Raw genomic sequence first — 14,111 nt, 5'->3', positions numbered from 1 at the left:
AATCCCCAGTTAACGTGCTTTGGGTTGGGTGGACTTCAACTCCCAGAATCCCCAGTTAACGTGCTTTGGGTTGGGTGGACTTCAATTTCCATAATTCCCCAGCCAGCATGCTTTAAGATGGGTGGACTTCAACTCCCAGAATTCCCCAGCCAGCATGCTTTAAGATGGGTGGACTTCAACTCCCAGAATTCCCCAGCCAGCATGCTTTAAGATGGGTGGACTTCAACTCCCAGAATTCCCCAGCCAGCCTGCTTTAAAATTTATTTTTATTTTATTTCGAATTTATATACCGCACCTTCTCCCGAGGGTCTCAGGGCAGTGTACAGCCAGCTAAAAACATACAATACAAACATTAAAAACAATTAAAAGGATATATATTAATTTGGCCCCAATTTAAAATGACAAACCAGTTAAAAATGTTTTTAAAAAATGTTATGTTAAGCCAGCCCGGCTTGCTGGAAAAAGAAAGTTTTAAGGGCACGGCGGAAGGCACCGAGGTCTTGAATGCGTGGACTTCAACTCCCAGAATTCCCCAGCCAGAAATGCTTTAAGATGCGTGGACTTCAACTCCCAGAATTCCTCAGCCAGTTTGATTTAATATGGGTGGACTTCAACTCCCAGAATTCCCAGTTTTGAGACGGGTGGACTTCAACTCCCAGAATTCCCTAGCCGGCGTGTTTTAAGAATGCTGTGAGGAATGTGAGGACTTCAACTCCCAGAATTCCCCCTGCCGGCCATCTTAACATTTGCAGCTCTGGAGAAAACTGCAGCCTTTAAAACGATTTATTGTGAAGTTTCACTTCCCCTCCCAGCCCTCGGTTGACAACGATTTCTCAACTTTCAGCCCTTCCTGAGGTAAAAATAAAGCAGGCGGCCTACTTAGGGGGCTGAGTCATGTCATCGAGAGCTAAAAAGACTCGAGGAACTCAGGGACTCTGCAAACCTCGGCATGTTAGTCATGCCACCTTCCGAAACGCAGCCAACGAGGCTTAATCCCGGCTCCGTTAACATGGCTAATTATAAATGTCCCTGCAGAAGACACCTTGGGTGATGAGAGTTTTTGCTGCCTTCCTGAGCTGTAATCCGGCCGCTTGCGTGCCTCTCTGAAAACCGCTTGATCTCCGGCGTCAAGAATTTAAGCTTCTTTTGGGTTATTTCGAAGGGGTTTCCCCCCGTCTCCCTTTGTTATTTTATTTGTCTATCTGTCGGGGTTTTCCGGAGGGGGGCATTTTTCACCCTACCCACTGGTGACAACTGGCCATTTCTTCCTCCCTCCACGGCGTCCAGCTTGCTCTCCGCGGGCGTCCAACGGTGGTGAAATTTATTTATGCGCGTATTTATCTCCCACCTTTATTATTTTGACAAATAACTCAACAGGCAGGGAATATATATGTACATCATGCCTTCCTCCTCCTCCTCTTTTTCCCTACAGCAACAATAACTTGTGAGGTGGGTTGGCCTGAGAGTGACTGGCCCAAGGTCACCCAGCTACTGTGGCTAAGGGGGGACTAGAACTCCCAGTCTCCTGGTGATTGGCCTAAGGTCACCCAGACAGTTTTCATAGCTAAGGCGGGACTAGAACTCCCAGTCTCCTGGGGATTGGCCTAAGGTCACCTAGCCGGCTATCATGGTTATGGGGGAACTAGAACTCCCAGTCTCCTGGGGATTGACCTAAGGTCACCCAGACAGTTTTCATAGCTAAGGCGGGACTAGAACTCCCAGTCTCCTGGGATTGGCCTAAGGTCACCTAGCCGGCTATCATGGTTATGGGGGAACTAGAACTCCCAGTCTCCTGGGGATTGACCTAAGGTCACCCAGACAGTTTTCATAGCTAAGGCGGGACTAGAACTCCCAGTCTCCTGGGATTGGCCTAAGGTCACCTAGCCGGCTATCATGGTTATGGGGGAACTAGAACTCCCAGTCTCCTGGGGATTGACCTAAGGTCACCCAGTTTTCATAGCTAAGGCGGGACTAGAACTCCCAGTCTCCTGGGATTGGCCTAAGGTCACCTAGCCGGCTATCATGGTTATGGGGGAACTAGAACTCTCAGTCTCCTGGGGATTGGCCTAAGGTCACCCAGACAGTTTTCATAGCTAAGGCGGGACTAGAACTCCCAGTCTCCTGGGGATTGGCCTAAGGTCACCCAGACAGTTTTCATAGCTAAGGCAGGACTAGAACTCCCAGTCTCTTGGGTATTGGCCTAAGGTCACCTAGCCGGCTATCATGGTTATGGGAGAACTAGAACTCTCAGTCTCCTGGGGATTGGCCCAAAGTCACCCAGCTGGCTTTCCCGGCTATGGGGGAGGTGTGGGACTAGAACTCCCACTCTCCTAGTAATTGCCCAACTTGGTCATTAGCACCCAGCTGTCTTTCCTGGCTACAGGGAGGAAACGACTAGAACTCCCAGTGATTGGTCTAAGGTCACCCAGCTAGCTTCCATGGCTTCTGCCAAACCTTGTCCGTGGGCGAGCCGGATTCACTGAACAACCGTGTGACTCGTTTCCCGACCGCCTGGATTCGCTGAACGACGGTAGCAAGGAAGAACCTGACTTCACAACCTGTCTCACTCAAGCAACGGAAATGTTGGGCTCAGGGATGATATTCACTTACTTTCCCTACCGGTTCGTTTGCTCGCACTCCATCCACGCATGCGCCCGGCTTTCTGGGCATGTCTTTGCTGGCGCGCACGTCTTCTGCACATACATCCTGCCTCAAAAACATGCCAAAATAGGTTGGCATAGAGCTGGGGCAGGTGGGCTTCACCTACGATTTCACTCACAATTTCTGTTACCGGTTCTGGCGAACCGATCTGAACCGTCCTGAACCGGCTGAATACCATCAACCAGAGGTATTCTCTGCTCCATCGAGAAGAGCCTGTAATCCTTCCTTTCGAAAATTCGGATTTTCATTCTTGCTTAGATCACAAAAAAACACCAAAAACCAAAACATGCACACCAGCATGTGAGTCAAGAGCTAGCCAAAACAGAAAGAAGAAAGAGAAACACTAAAACACATAGAGAAAGAGAGAGAGAGAGAAGTACAAAAGCCCACACAAAAGGAAATAACAAGAGTCAGAAAGAAGAGTGGCTTCACGATGACGCACTTAGAAGCATTTATTTATTGTGCGGAGTGGGGGAAATGCAGCCCCCAGACTCAAAAGGTTTGTCACAAACCAAGGTGGAGAACCACAGCAAAAACCATGTGCCTTTTCAGATCTACAGGTTGTCCTCGACTTACGACCGTTGTGGAGCCCGATATTTCGGTGGCGAAATGAGACACGTCTTAAGTGAGTTTGGTCCTCCTTTAATGACCTCTCTTGCAACGGTCGTTAAGCGAATCGCTGCCGCTTGATCACCGGTTCAGCCAATCAGGTTTTCCCCCGGTTGACGTCGCTCGTCGGAAGGGACATTGCGACCTGTCGTAAATACGAGGCCGTTGCCGAGCGTCCGATTTTGATCCCGTGACGGGGGAGATCGTAAGCGTGGAAAACCCGGCCCTAGGTCCCTTTTTTTTTTTTCAGCGCCGTTGTAACTTCAAACGGTCACTAAACGGTTGTCGAGGACTACCTTGATAAGTGCAAAACGGACACCGAGGAAATTTGGCGTAGCGAGTTGGAAACGCCGCGCTTTCAACCCCTTGAATACGGGTCGAGAGTGCTTGCAAAGGAACTTCTCTGCTCTGTTGAATTACACACAGCTTCCGTGGATGCTAAAACTGATCACGTTCCCTAGCTGGGTCATGAAACGTCTGCAAGAAACCCAAGCTCAGAGAGCCCCCAAGGACTCCAGAATACAACCCCAAGCTACAAATAATCTCTTCTATCTGTGCGTAACTAACGGGCAAACTGAACAAAGCTCAAAATGAAGATTGCGGGAAGTTAGCAAACCGCTTTTGCTAAACGCTGATGTGATTAGCTTGAGTAGGTTTTAAAGGACTTAATCTACGGATTTTGTTGCTTGAGGTTACTGCAGCAACAGAGTCTGTGATCGTCCTGCTCCCTCCCTCTGGATGATCTACGCAAGCTTCCGTTGCCCTTTAGATAACTCTGGTCCATAGATCTTACTGTCTGGGAACAGTATTTGTCATGGGATGGATGGATGGATGGGAAGGATGATAGAAGACAAAAAGAGATAACCAGACAGGTGATAGATTGACATAAATTTACATTTACATTTATTGGATTTATATACCGCTCTACTCCCGAAGGACTCAGGGCGGTGAACAGCCACAGAATAAAAACACATAAATACAACATTTAAAAACAGAATAAAACCGAATTGAACAATTTGGCCCAGACAAATTTAAAACACCCAATAATTTTAAAAACAAATTAAAATTGACATTTTAAAAGGGGGAAGATTTAGGCCAGGCCGGCTTGATGGAATAAAAAAGTCTTGAGAGCGCGACGGAAGGTGCGCAGATCCGGGATCTTCCGTATCTCCGGGGGGAGTTCATTCCAGATCGTAGGTGCCCCCACAGAGAAGGCTCTCCCCTTGGGGCCGCCAGTCGACATTGTTTGGCCGATGGCACCCGGAGGAGCCCCTCTCTATGGGAGCGTACTGGCTGGTGGGAGGCTATTGGTGGTAGCAGGCGGTCCCGTAAATAACCAAGTCCTAAGTCATGGAGCGCTCTAAAGGTGATAACCAAAACCTTGAAGCGCACCCGGAAGACCACCGGGAGCCAGTGCAGCTCGCGCAGGAGAGGTGTTACATGGGAACGCCACGTCGCTCCCATAACCACCCGCGCGGCCGCACTCTGCGCCAGTTGGAGCCTCCGAGTGCTCCTCAAGGGGAGCCCCATGTAGAGAGTGTTACAGTAGTCCAGGTGGGAGGTAACGAGGGCATGAGTGACTGTGTGTAAGGAGTCCCGATCTAGAAAGGGACGCAACTGGTGAATCTGATGAAAAATCCTCCCGGTCACGGCCGTCAAATGCTCTTCTAAAGACAACTATGAATCCAGGAGGACGCCCAAGTTGCGAGCCCTCTCCGTGGGGGCCGCGATTCGCCCCCAATAGTCAGTGATGGCGCCAACTGATTATATCGGGACATCGGAAACCACAGCCACTCGGTCTTGGATGGGTTGAGCCTGAGCCTGTTTCTTCCCATCCAGATCCGCACGGCCTCCAGGCACCGGGACATCACTTCGAGGGCATCGTTGGGGTGGTCCAGGGTGGAGATGTACAGCTAAGTGTCGTCAGCGTACTGGTGGTACTTCACCCCGAAACCACGGATAATCTCGCCCAGCGGCTTTACATAAATGTTGAACAAAATGATGGATGGATGGATGATAAGAAGAGAAAGAGAGATATATAAGGTGATAGATTTACATAAATGATAGATAGATGGAAGGAAGGAAGGAAGGAAGAACAGAGAGAGATAACTAGACAAGTGATAGATATCCATAGAGCAGAAGTCAGCAATCTGCAGCTCTGGAGCCGCATGTGGCTCTTTCACCCCTCTGCTGTGGCTCCCTGTCAGTTAAAATCTGCGTCACCACCGCCAATGTGCGACACCCGCCAGCACGCGATTTATTGAGCTTTTCAACCCCCGGTAGGCCAACCATGGATAAATCTAAGAAAAGAAAAGTTTCAGAAGGAAACGGAACGTTTAATCCAACTACATATGCCAGTTTTGTGGACGCTCAAGAAATCGTCAGGCCCGGGAAGGGTTTTGTGGCTCCCGGTGTTTTCTTTTCTGTGGGAAACGGGTCCAAATGGCTCTTTAAGGTTGCAGACCCCTGACATAGAGGATGGATGGATGGACGGACAGACAGCAAATATACATAAAATATATATTATTAAAAAAAAACACACATGATAACGATTTGAGGAATTGGGTATGTCTAGTTTAATGGAAAGAAAGAGTAGGGGGGACATGATAGGAGTCTTCCAATATTTGAGGGGCTGCCCCAAAGAAGAGGAAGGGGTCCACCTATTCTCCAAAGCACCAGAAGGCAGGACAAGACGCAATGGATGGAAACGAATCGAGGAGAGAAGCAATCTGGAATGAAGGAGAAACATACTAACAGTGAGGACAATTAACCAGTGGAACAGCTTGCCACCAGAAGTTGTAGGTGCTTCATCACTGGACGGTCACTTGTCTGAAATGGTCGAGGGTCTCCTGCTTGAACAGGGGGTTGGACTAGAAGACTTCTAAGATCCTGTCCTATAGTCTATTCTATTCTATTCTATTCTATTCTATTCTATTCTATTCTATTCTATTCTATTCTATTCTATTCTATTCTATTCTATTCTATTCTATTCCATTCCATTCCATTCCATTCCATTCCCTTCCCTTCCCTTCCCTTCCATATTTTCTATTCTATTCTATTCCCTTCCCTTCCCTTCCCTATTTTCTAGTCTAGTCTAGTCTCGTCTCTACTCTACTCTACTCTCTACTCTACTCTACTCTACTCTACTCTCTACTCTACTCACTCCTATTCTATTCCATTCCATTCCATATTTTCTATTCTATTCTATTCTATTCTATTCTATTCTATTCTATTCTATTCTATTCTATTCTATTCTATTCTATTCTATTCTATTCTATTCTATTCCCTTCCATATTTTCTATTCTATTCTATTCCCTTCCCTTCCCTTCCCTATTTTCTAGTCTAGTCTAGTCTAGTCTCATCTCTACTCTACTCTACTCTACTCTACTCTACTCTACTCTACTCTCTACTCTACTCACTCCTATTCTATTCCATTCCATTCCATATTTTCTATTCTATTCTATTCTATTCTATTCTATTCTATTCTATTCTATTCTATTCCCTTCCCTTCCCTTCCCTTCCATATTTTCTATTCTATTCTATTCTATTCTATTCTATTCTATTCTATTCTATTCTATTCTATTCTATTCTATTCCATTCCATTCCATTCCATTCCATTCCATTCCATTCCATTCCATTCCCTTCCCTTCCATATTTTCTAGTCTAGTCTAGTCTAGTCTAGTCTAGTCTAGTCTCTACTCTACTCTACTCTACTCTACTCTCTACTCTACTCACTCCTATTCTATTCTATTCTATTCCATTTTTTCTGTTCTATTCTGTTCTGTTCTGTTCTGTTCTGTTTTATTCTGTTCTGTTCTGTTCTGTTCTATTCTCTACTCTACTCTACTCTACTCTACTCTACCCTCTCCATTCCATTCCATTCCATTCCATTCCATTCCATTCTCCTATTCTATTCTATTCTATTCTATTCTATTCTATTCTATTCTATTCTATTCTATTCTAGTCTAGTCTAGTCTAGTCTAGTCTAGTCTAGTCTAGTCTAGTCTAGTCTAGTCTAGTCTAGTCTAGTCTAGTCTAGTCTATTTCAATTTTTCTGTTCTATTCCATTTTGTTCCATTCCATTCCATTCCATATTTTCTATTCTGTTGTTCTGTTGTTCTGTTGTTCTATTCTATTCCATTCCATTCCATTCCATTCCATTCCATGATAGATGGATGGATGGATGGATGGATAGATAGATAAGAAATGATATAGATGATAAATGGATAGATGGATAGAGATCAAAATGAAGATAAATAGACGAAAATAAATGACAAATGCTAGATAGACATCATCCATTCAATAAATCACCAGGAACTGGAAATGACGACAAACCAGCTGCTCTTTTCATTTATACACATGACACACCCATTTCCCCCCCCCCACTCCCTCTTCTTCCCGTGGTCTTTTTTTTACCCTCCAACCCATCATCCTTGGCAAACGCTAAGGCCAGGCACCCAGACCAGACCAGACCAGACCAAATATCGGAGGACACCATGACTCATCCTCCTCTCGGCAGCGTTGTGTTTCGGGAACACAATGCCACCACGCCACGCCAAAGCTGTGCGTTTCATTTATTACATAATTTGAACACACACACACAAAAAAACAAACAAACCGGAGACCGGCACCTCGCTGGCTAGTTAGCCAGCCCGGTGTTACCTAATCACCGGTGAAGCATGCAGGCAGGCCAGAAATGGCTTAAAAAGCTGATTTTTCCGGCTTCCTGGGATTCAAAAGGAGCTCAGAGAGAGAGAGAGAGACCCCCAATAAATCTTTGGAATAGCCAAAGTTGAATAAAACTCCATACGAGTGCGGTTTGGTTGGGGCAGGGATCCACTCCTTAGGTTCCTGGTAAGCCCGGCTCCACGGATCCTTGAAATCGATCCCCGCTATCCTTATCCACATTATGATTTGAAATCCAACGATCTGGGATCCAGCGAGCCCTCTCCCACCCAGCCAAACCTTTATATCCCGCAAAAGCAAAAAACCCCGTTTCGTTTCCAGCAAAAAGACCAGATGGGCTAGGATATGGAGTCAGCAATCTGCAGCTCTGGAGCCGCATGTGGCTCTTTCACCCCCTCTGCTGCGGCTCCCCGTCAGTTAAAATCTGCGTCACCACCGCCAATGTGCGACACCCGCCAGCACGCCATTGATTGAGCTTTTCAACTCCGGTAGGCCAACCATGGAAAAATCCAAGAGAAGTTTCAGAAGAAAACAGAACATTTAATCCAACTACATATGCCAGTTTTGTGGCCGCTCAAGAAATCGTCAGGCACGGGAAGGGTTTTGTGACTCCCGGTGTTTTCTTTTCTGTGGGAAACGGATCCAAATGGCTCTTTGAGCGTTTAAGGTTGCAGATCATCGGGCTAGGAAATCCAAACCAATTTATATATTCATTAACGGATTCTTAACCGATTAGCAGAGTTGGAAGGGACCTTGTAGGTCGTTTAGTGCCTTTTCTGTTTTATTTGCAGACAGACAGTCCTCTGCTTACGACCACAACGGAGCTCCACATTTCGGTTGCTCGGCGAGACATCGGCTCGGCGAGTTTTGCCCCCTTTTACTGTTCTTTCTTCGTACCGTTGCTAAGTAAACTCCAGCTTCCCCGTGGGCAGAAGGTCGCAAAACGGGGATCCTGTGATCCCCACCCCACCCCCCGCCCCACGGCAACCGTCGTAAATACAAGTCGGTTGCCAAGCGTCTGAATTCTCATCCCCCGACCACGGGGAGGGGGGGCGGGAATGGTACGACGGCCATCAATGTGAATAAACAGCCGCAACTCGCTTTTTTTGTTTTGTTTTGTTTCAGTGCCGGGGGAACTTCAAATCATCACTAAATGGACTGTTGCAAATTGAGGATTACCTGTATTAACTTTATACGCTGCGCCTCTCGCCTCGAGGCCACGGATACGGATCTCAGAAAACGGGGGGAGAGAGAGAGAGGGAGATTATATATATATATATATATATATATATATATATATATATATATATATATATATATATATATATATATATATATATATATCCTCTGTTGCACCTCTGAGCAACACGACTCCCGCCTGTGAATTAACCCAGTTTGTTCGGTGTGAGAGCCCCATGGGTGATTTGCAGGGGGTTGGAAAACAGAGCTTCAGAAGCTCAGCTAGGCAAAACCTTCCAGATGAAAGCCTCCCAGGCTTAAATCGATCGATCAATCGATCAGAATTAGAGCCGGAAGGGACCTCGGAAGTCTTCTAGTCCAACTCCTGGCTCAAGCAGGAAAAGACCCTTATATACCGTTTCAGACAAAATGGCTGTCCGGTTTTGTTTTCTTAAAAACCTCCAGTGATGGAGAGCACTCAATACTTCTGGTGGCAAGCTGTTCCACGGGTTAATTGTTCTCCCTGTACCATAGTATCTACCATACGATAGATAAATAGATAGATAGATAGATAGATAGATAGATAGATAGATAGATAGATAGATAGATAGATAGAGATAGAGATAGAGATAGATAGAGATAGAGATGTGGGATGTGGTGGCTCAGTGGCTAAAGACCCTGAGCTTGTCGATCGAAAGGTCGGCACTTCAGCGGTTCGAATCCCTAGCGCCGCATCACGGGGTGAGCTCCCATCACTTGTCCCAGCTTCTGCCAACCTAGCAGTTCGAAAGCAGGTAAAAAATGCAAGTAGAAAAAATAGGGACCACCTTTGGCGGGAAGGGAACAGCGTTCCGTGCGCCTTTGGCGTTGAGTCATGCCGGCCACATGACCACGGAGACGTCTCCGGACAGCGCTGGCTCTTCGGCTTTGAAACGGAGGTGAGCAGCGCCCCCTAGAGTCGGGAACGACTAGCACATATGCGCGAGGGGAACCTTTACCTTATATAGATATACATATATACTGTACATACATACATACATATTTTATTTATTTATTTATTATTTATTATTCGTATTTCTATGCCGCCCACTCTCCGAGGACTCTGGGCAGCTTCCAACAAAGACAGTATACTAAATAGCATATTGCCCTCAACAGTCTGGGTCCTCATTATATATATATATATATATTTGGTATATCATTTTTATACAATATCATAACACCTGTTATCAACTTTTGGGAAGTTGGCTTCATCAGGTTCATCTGACAGCCCTTCAGACCACACCATGGGTGACACTGGTACCACTAAGGACCTCGTAAAACTCTGCCAACCAACGCTGGCCTCTGCCAGGAGACCCAGGGGTGATCCACCAGGAATCCTTCGGCCAACGTATTCTACGCAGACCCGTGCGATGCTCTCCACATTAAAAAAAACAAAAGTCATTTGCTTTCTGGGATTTTCTTCCAAATTCAAATCCCGCCAGGCGGATCCATACAAAACGTTCCTTTCCCCCACCCCCACCGTCCTCGCCTCCCCATTCCCCCATCCTCTCTTCCCCCCACCCCCACTTCAAATCAAATCAAATCAAATCAAACCAAACCAAACCAAACCTTTCTTCTCAACGCACAACATGTGTGCAGTGAAACTGAAGGAGCCTCCTTTGGGGCAGCCCATCCAAAAACACAGTACACATCTCAATAAATCAGTAAGTAAAAAGAAATCCCTTAAATCCAATAAGTAATAAACTAACACACATATCTGTCTGTCTGTCTGTCTATCTGTCTATAGTGTTTATACTTCTATCATCTATCTGTCTGTCTGTCTGTCTATCTTTAGTGTTTATACATCTACCTATCTATCTATCTATCTATCTTTAGTGTTTATACTTCTATCTATCTATCTATCTATCTATCTATCTATCTATCTATCTATCTATCTATCTATCTATATCTTTAGTGTTTATACTTCTATCTATATATCTCTATCTATCTATTTATCTTTAGTGTTTATACTTCTATTTATATATCTCTATCTATCTATCTAGTGTTTATACTTCTATCATCTATCTATCTGTGTCTGTCTGTCTATCTTTAGTGTTTATACTTCTATCTATCTATCTATCTATCTATCTATCTATCTATATCTTTAGTGTTTATACTTATATCTATATATCTCTATCTATCTGTCTATCTTTAGTGTTTATACTTATATCTATATATCTCTATCTGTCTGTGTCTATCTTTAGTGTTTATACTTCTATTTATATATCTCTATCTATCTATCTATCTATCTATCTATCTATCTATCTAGTGTTTATACTTCTATCATCTATCTGTGTCTGTCTGTCTATCTTTAGTGTTTATACTTCTATCTATCTATCTATCTATCTATCTATCTATCTATCTATCTATCTATATCTATCTATCTATCTATCTATCTATCTATCTATCTATCTATATCTTTAGTGTTTATATTTCTATCATCTATCAATCTGTCTGTCTGTCTGTCTATCTTTAGTGTTTATACTTATATCTATATATCTCTATCTATCTATCTTTAGTGTTTATACTTTTTTTTTTAATTTGATTTATATGCCGCCCTTCTCCGGAGACTCAGGGCGGCTTACAATGCGTTAAGCAATACTTCTATCTATACTTCTATACTTCTATCATCTATCTATCTATCTGTCTGTCTGTCTGTCTGTCTGTCTGTCTGTCTGTCTATCTTTAGTGTTTATACTTATATCTATATATCTCTATCTAGCTATCTAGCTATCAATCGATCTATCTATCGATCTATAGTGGTTTAGTGTTTATACTTATATCTGTTCTCTTATACATGCTTGACAGATAAATAAATAAATTAATTAAAAATAAAAATAACTCTGTTGCCCCTTACTCGGGCACTGCAAGCCCATCACATTAGCCCGATCGTGGTGTTCCGTTGCACTTGGTTTCCTGATACGGAGCTTCTCCTTTTATCTCTACCAGCCCCCCGTCTCTCACCGTCCCCGTCCCCGTCCCCGTGGAACACCCGGGGGGGGTCCCTGCTTGAAGACCCTCCGGTTGAGACTCGATCCAGCAAGGATGATCGCAAGTGACCGACCACGACCACCACTAACAACAACAACCACCAAGCCCCCCACCACAGCATCCCTTTCCCCTCCCACTCTATGTGCCCCCCCACATCAGAAGCCCCTCGCCCTTCTTTCCCCCGCCCCCAGCCCCCTTTTTTCTGCAACCCCCTTCCCTTTTGGCACCCTGTCCTCCCCAGGGTCGGCTTCCAAAAATCCATCCTCTGTCAGGTACCAATGTCATCTCAAATACATTGCACTCTCAAACAGAATGCTGACACCCCCCTTGCAGAACGCAGATCCGCCTTCCGACCCAGCGCACCCCCCTCTCCCAGCCCCAACCTGGGACCCCCCCCCCCAAAAATCGGATCCCCTGCTCCAGAAACCCACCCACCCACCCACCCACCTCACTCCCTTCCTTCCTTTCTTCCTTTTCTTTCTTTCTTTTTCTTCCTTCCTTCCTTCCTTCCCTTTCTTTCTTTCATTCTTTCCTTCCTTCCTTCCCTTTCTTTCTTTCATTTTTTCCTTCCTTCCTTCCCTCTCTCTTTCATTCTTTCCTTCCTTCCTTCCCTTTCTTTCTTTCATTCTTTCCTTCCTTCCTTCCCTTTCTTTCTTTCATTTTTTCCTTCCTTCCTTCCCTCTCTTTCTTTCATTCTTTCCTTCCGTCCTTCCTTTTCTTTCTTTCTTTTTCTTCCTTCCCTCCTTCCCTTTCTTTCTTTCATTCTTTCCTTCCTTCCTTTCTTCCTTCCCTTTCTTTCTTTCTTTCCTTCCTTTCTTCCTTTTCTTTCTTTCTTTCCTTCCTTCCTTTTCTTTCTTTTTCTTCCTTCCTTCCCTTTCTTTCTTTTTCTTCCTTCCTTCCCTTTCTTTCATTCTTTCCTTCCTTCCTTTTCTTTCTTTCTTTTTCTTCCTTCCCTTTCTTTCTTTCATTCTTTCCTTCCTTCCTTCCCTTTCTTTCATTCTTTCCTTCCTTCCCTTTCTCTTTCTTTCATTCTTTCCTTCCTTCCTTCCTTCCTTCCCTTTCTTTCATTCTTTCCTTCCTTCCTTTTCTCTTTTTCCTCCTTCCTTCCCTTTCTTTCTTTCATTCTTTCCTTCCTTCCTTCCTTCCCTTTCTTTCATTCTTTCCTTCCTTCCTTCCTTCCTTCCCTTTCTTTCATTCTTTCCTTCCTTCCTTTTCTTTCTTTCCTTCTTTTTCTTTCTTCCTTCCTTCCCTTTCCTTCTTTCATTCTTTCCTTCCTTCCTTCCTTTTTTCCTTCCTTTTCTTTTTTCTTTCTTTCATTCCTTCCTTCCTTCCTTTTCTTTTTTTCTTCCTTCCTTCCCTTTCTTTCTTTCATTCTTTCCTTCCTTCCCTTTCCCTTTCTTTCATTCTTTCCTTCCTTCCTTCCTTCCTCTTTTCTTTCTTTCTTTTTCTTCCTTCCTTCCTTCCATTTATTTCCTTCCTTCCTTCCTTCCTTCCTTCCTTCCCCGGCCACTCCCTCCGGATCGACTCCCAGCCCACTCCCCGCGCTCGATTCCCCGGGCTCACCTCCCCGTCCGATCGACCCTTCCGTCCTCGATCCAGCAGCCGCGCGGTCAGGTCTGAGTCTCTTGGCCGCAGCAGCCCATGCAACGGTCCGCGTGCGGGCTTCTGCGACACGCCCCCTCGGCGGCGAGCCAATGGGGGGGGCTTCCCTTCCGCTCGCTCCGCCCAAGCTCCGCCCTGCCCCGCCCCCCGCCGGCCGCTCTTCTATAAATAGGAGGAGAGCGCCGGCGTTTCATTGGCCGGTCGGCGCCGCAACAGGCAAAGCGGTGCTGGCCGAACGGGGAGGGCGGGGCCAGCCCTCTTTTTTTTTTTTTTTTCTTCTTCACTCCCCTCTCCCGTCTCTCGGGGGGCGCCGCCGCTGCATGCAGGAGCCCGCGTGCCTCGGC

The 14,111-nt window shown here is 45.5% G+C and overlaps 1 protein-coding gene across 1 annotated transcript in view; it reads right to left on the bottom strand.

Moving 5' to 3' along the window:
- The window catches only part of PER1 (period circadian regulator 1), a 60,050-nt gene extending 46,203 nt beyond the window's left edge, over positions 1 to 13,847 (bottom strand). Inside the window, exon 1 of the mRNA XM_087891663.1 lies at positions 13,729 to 13,847. The gene's annotated coding sequence lies outside the window, so the exon portion shown is untranslated. The remainder of the gene's footprint in view (positions 1 to 13,728) is intronic.
- Positions 13,848 to 14,111: the final 264 nt, after the last annotated feature.

Source organism: Pantherophis guttatus, chromosome 4 (assembly GCF_059756535.1).
Source record: "Pantherophis guttatus breed Tessera chromosome 4, ASM5975653v1, whole genome shotgun sequence".
NCBI lineage: Eukaryota > Metazoa > Chordata > Lepidosauria > Squamata > Colubridae > Pantherophis > Pantherophis guttatus.
Note: the sequence above shows the minus strand (reverse complement) of the source record. Positions and strands in the feature narration are given on the sequence as shown.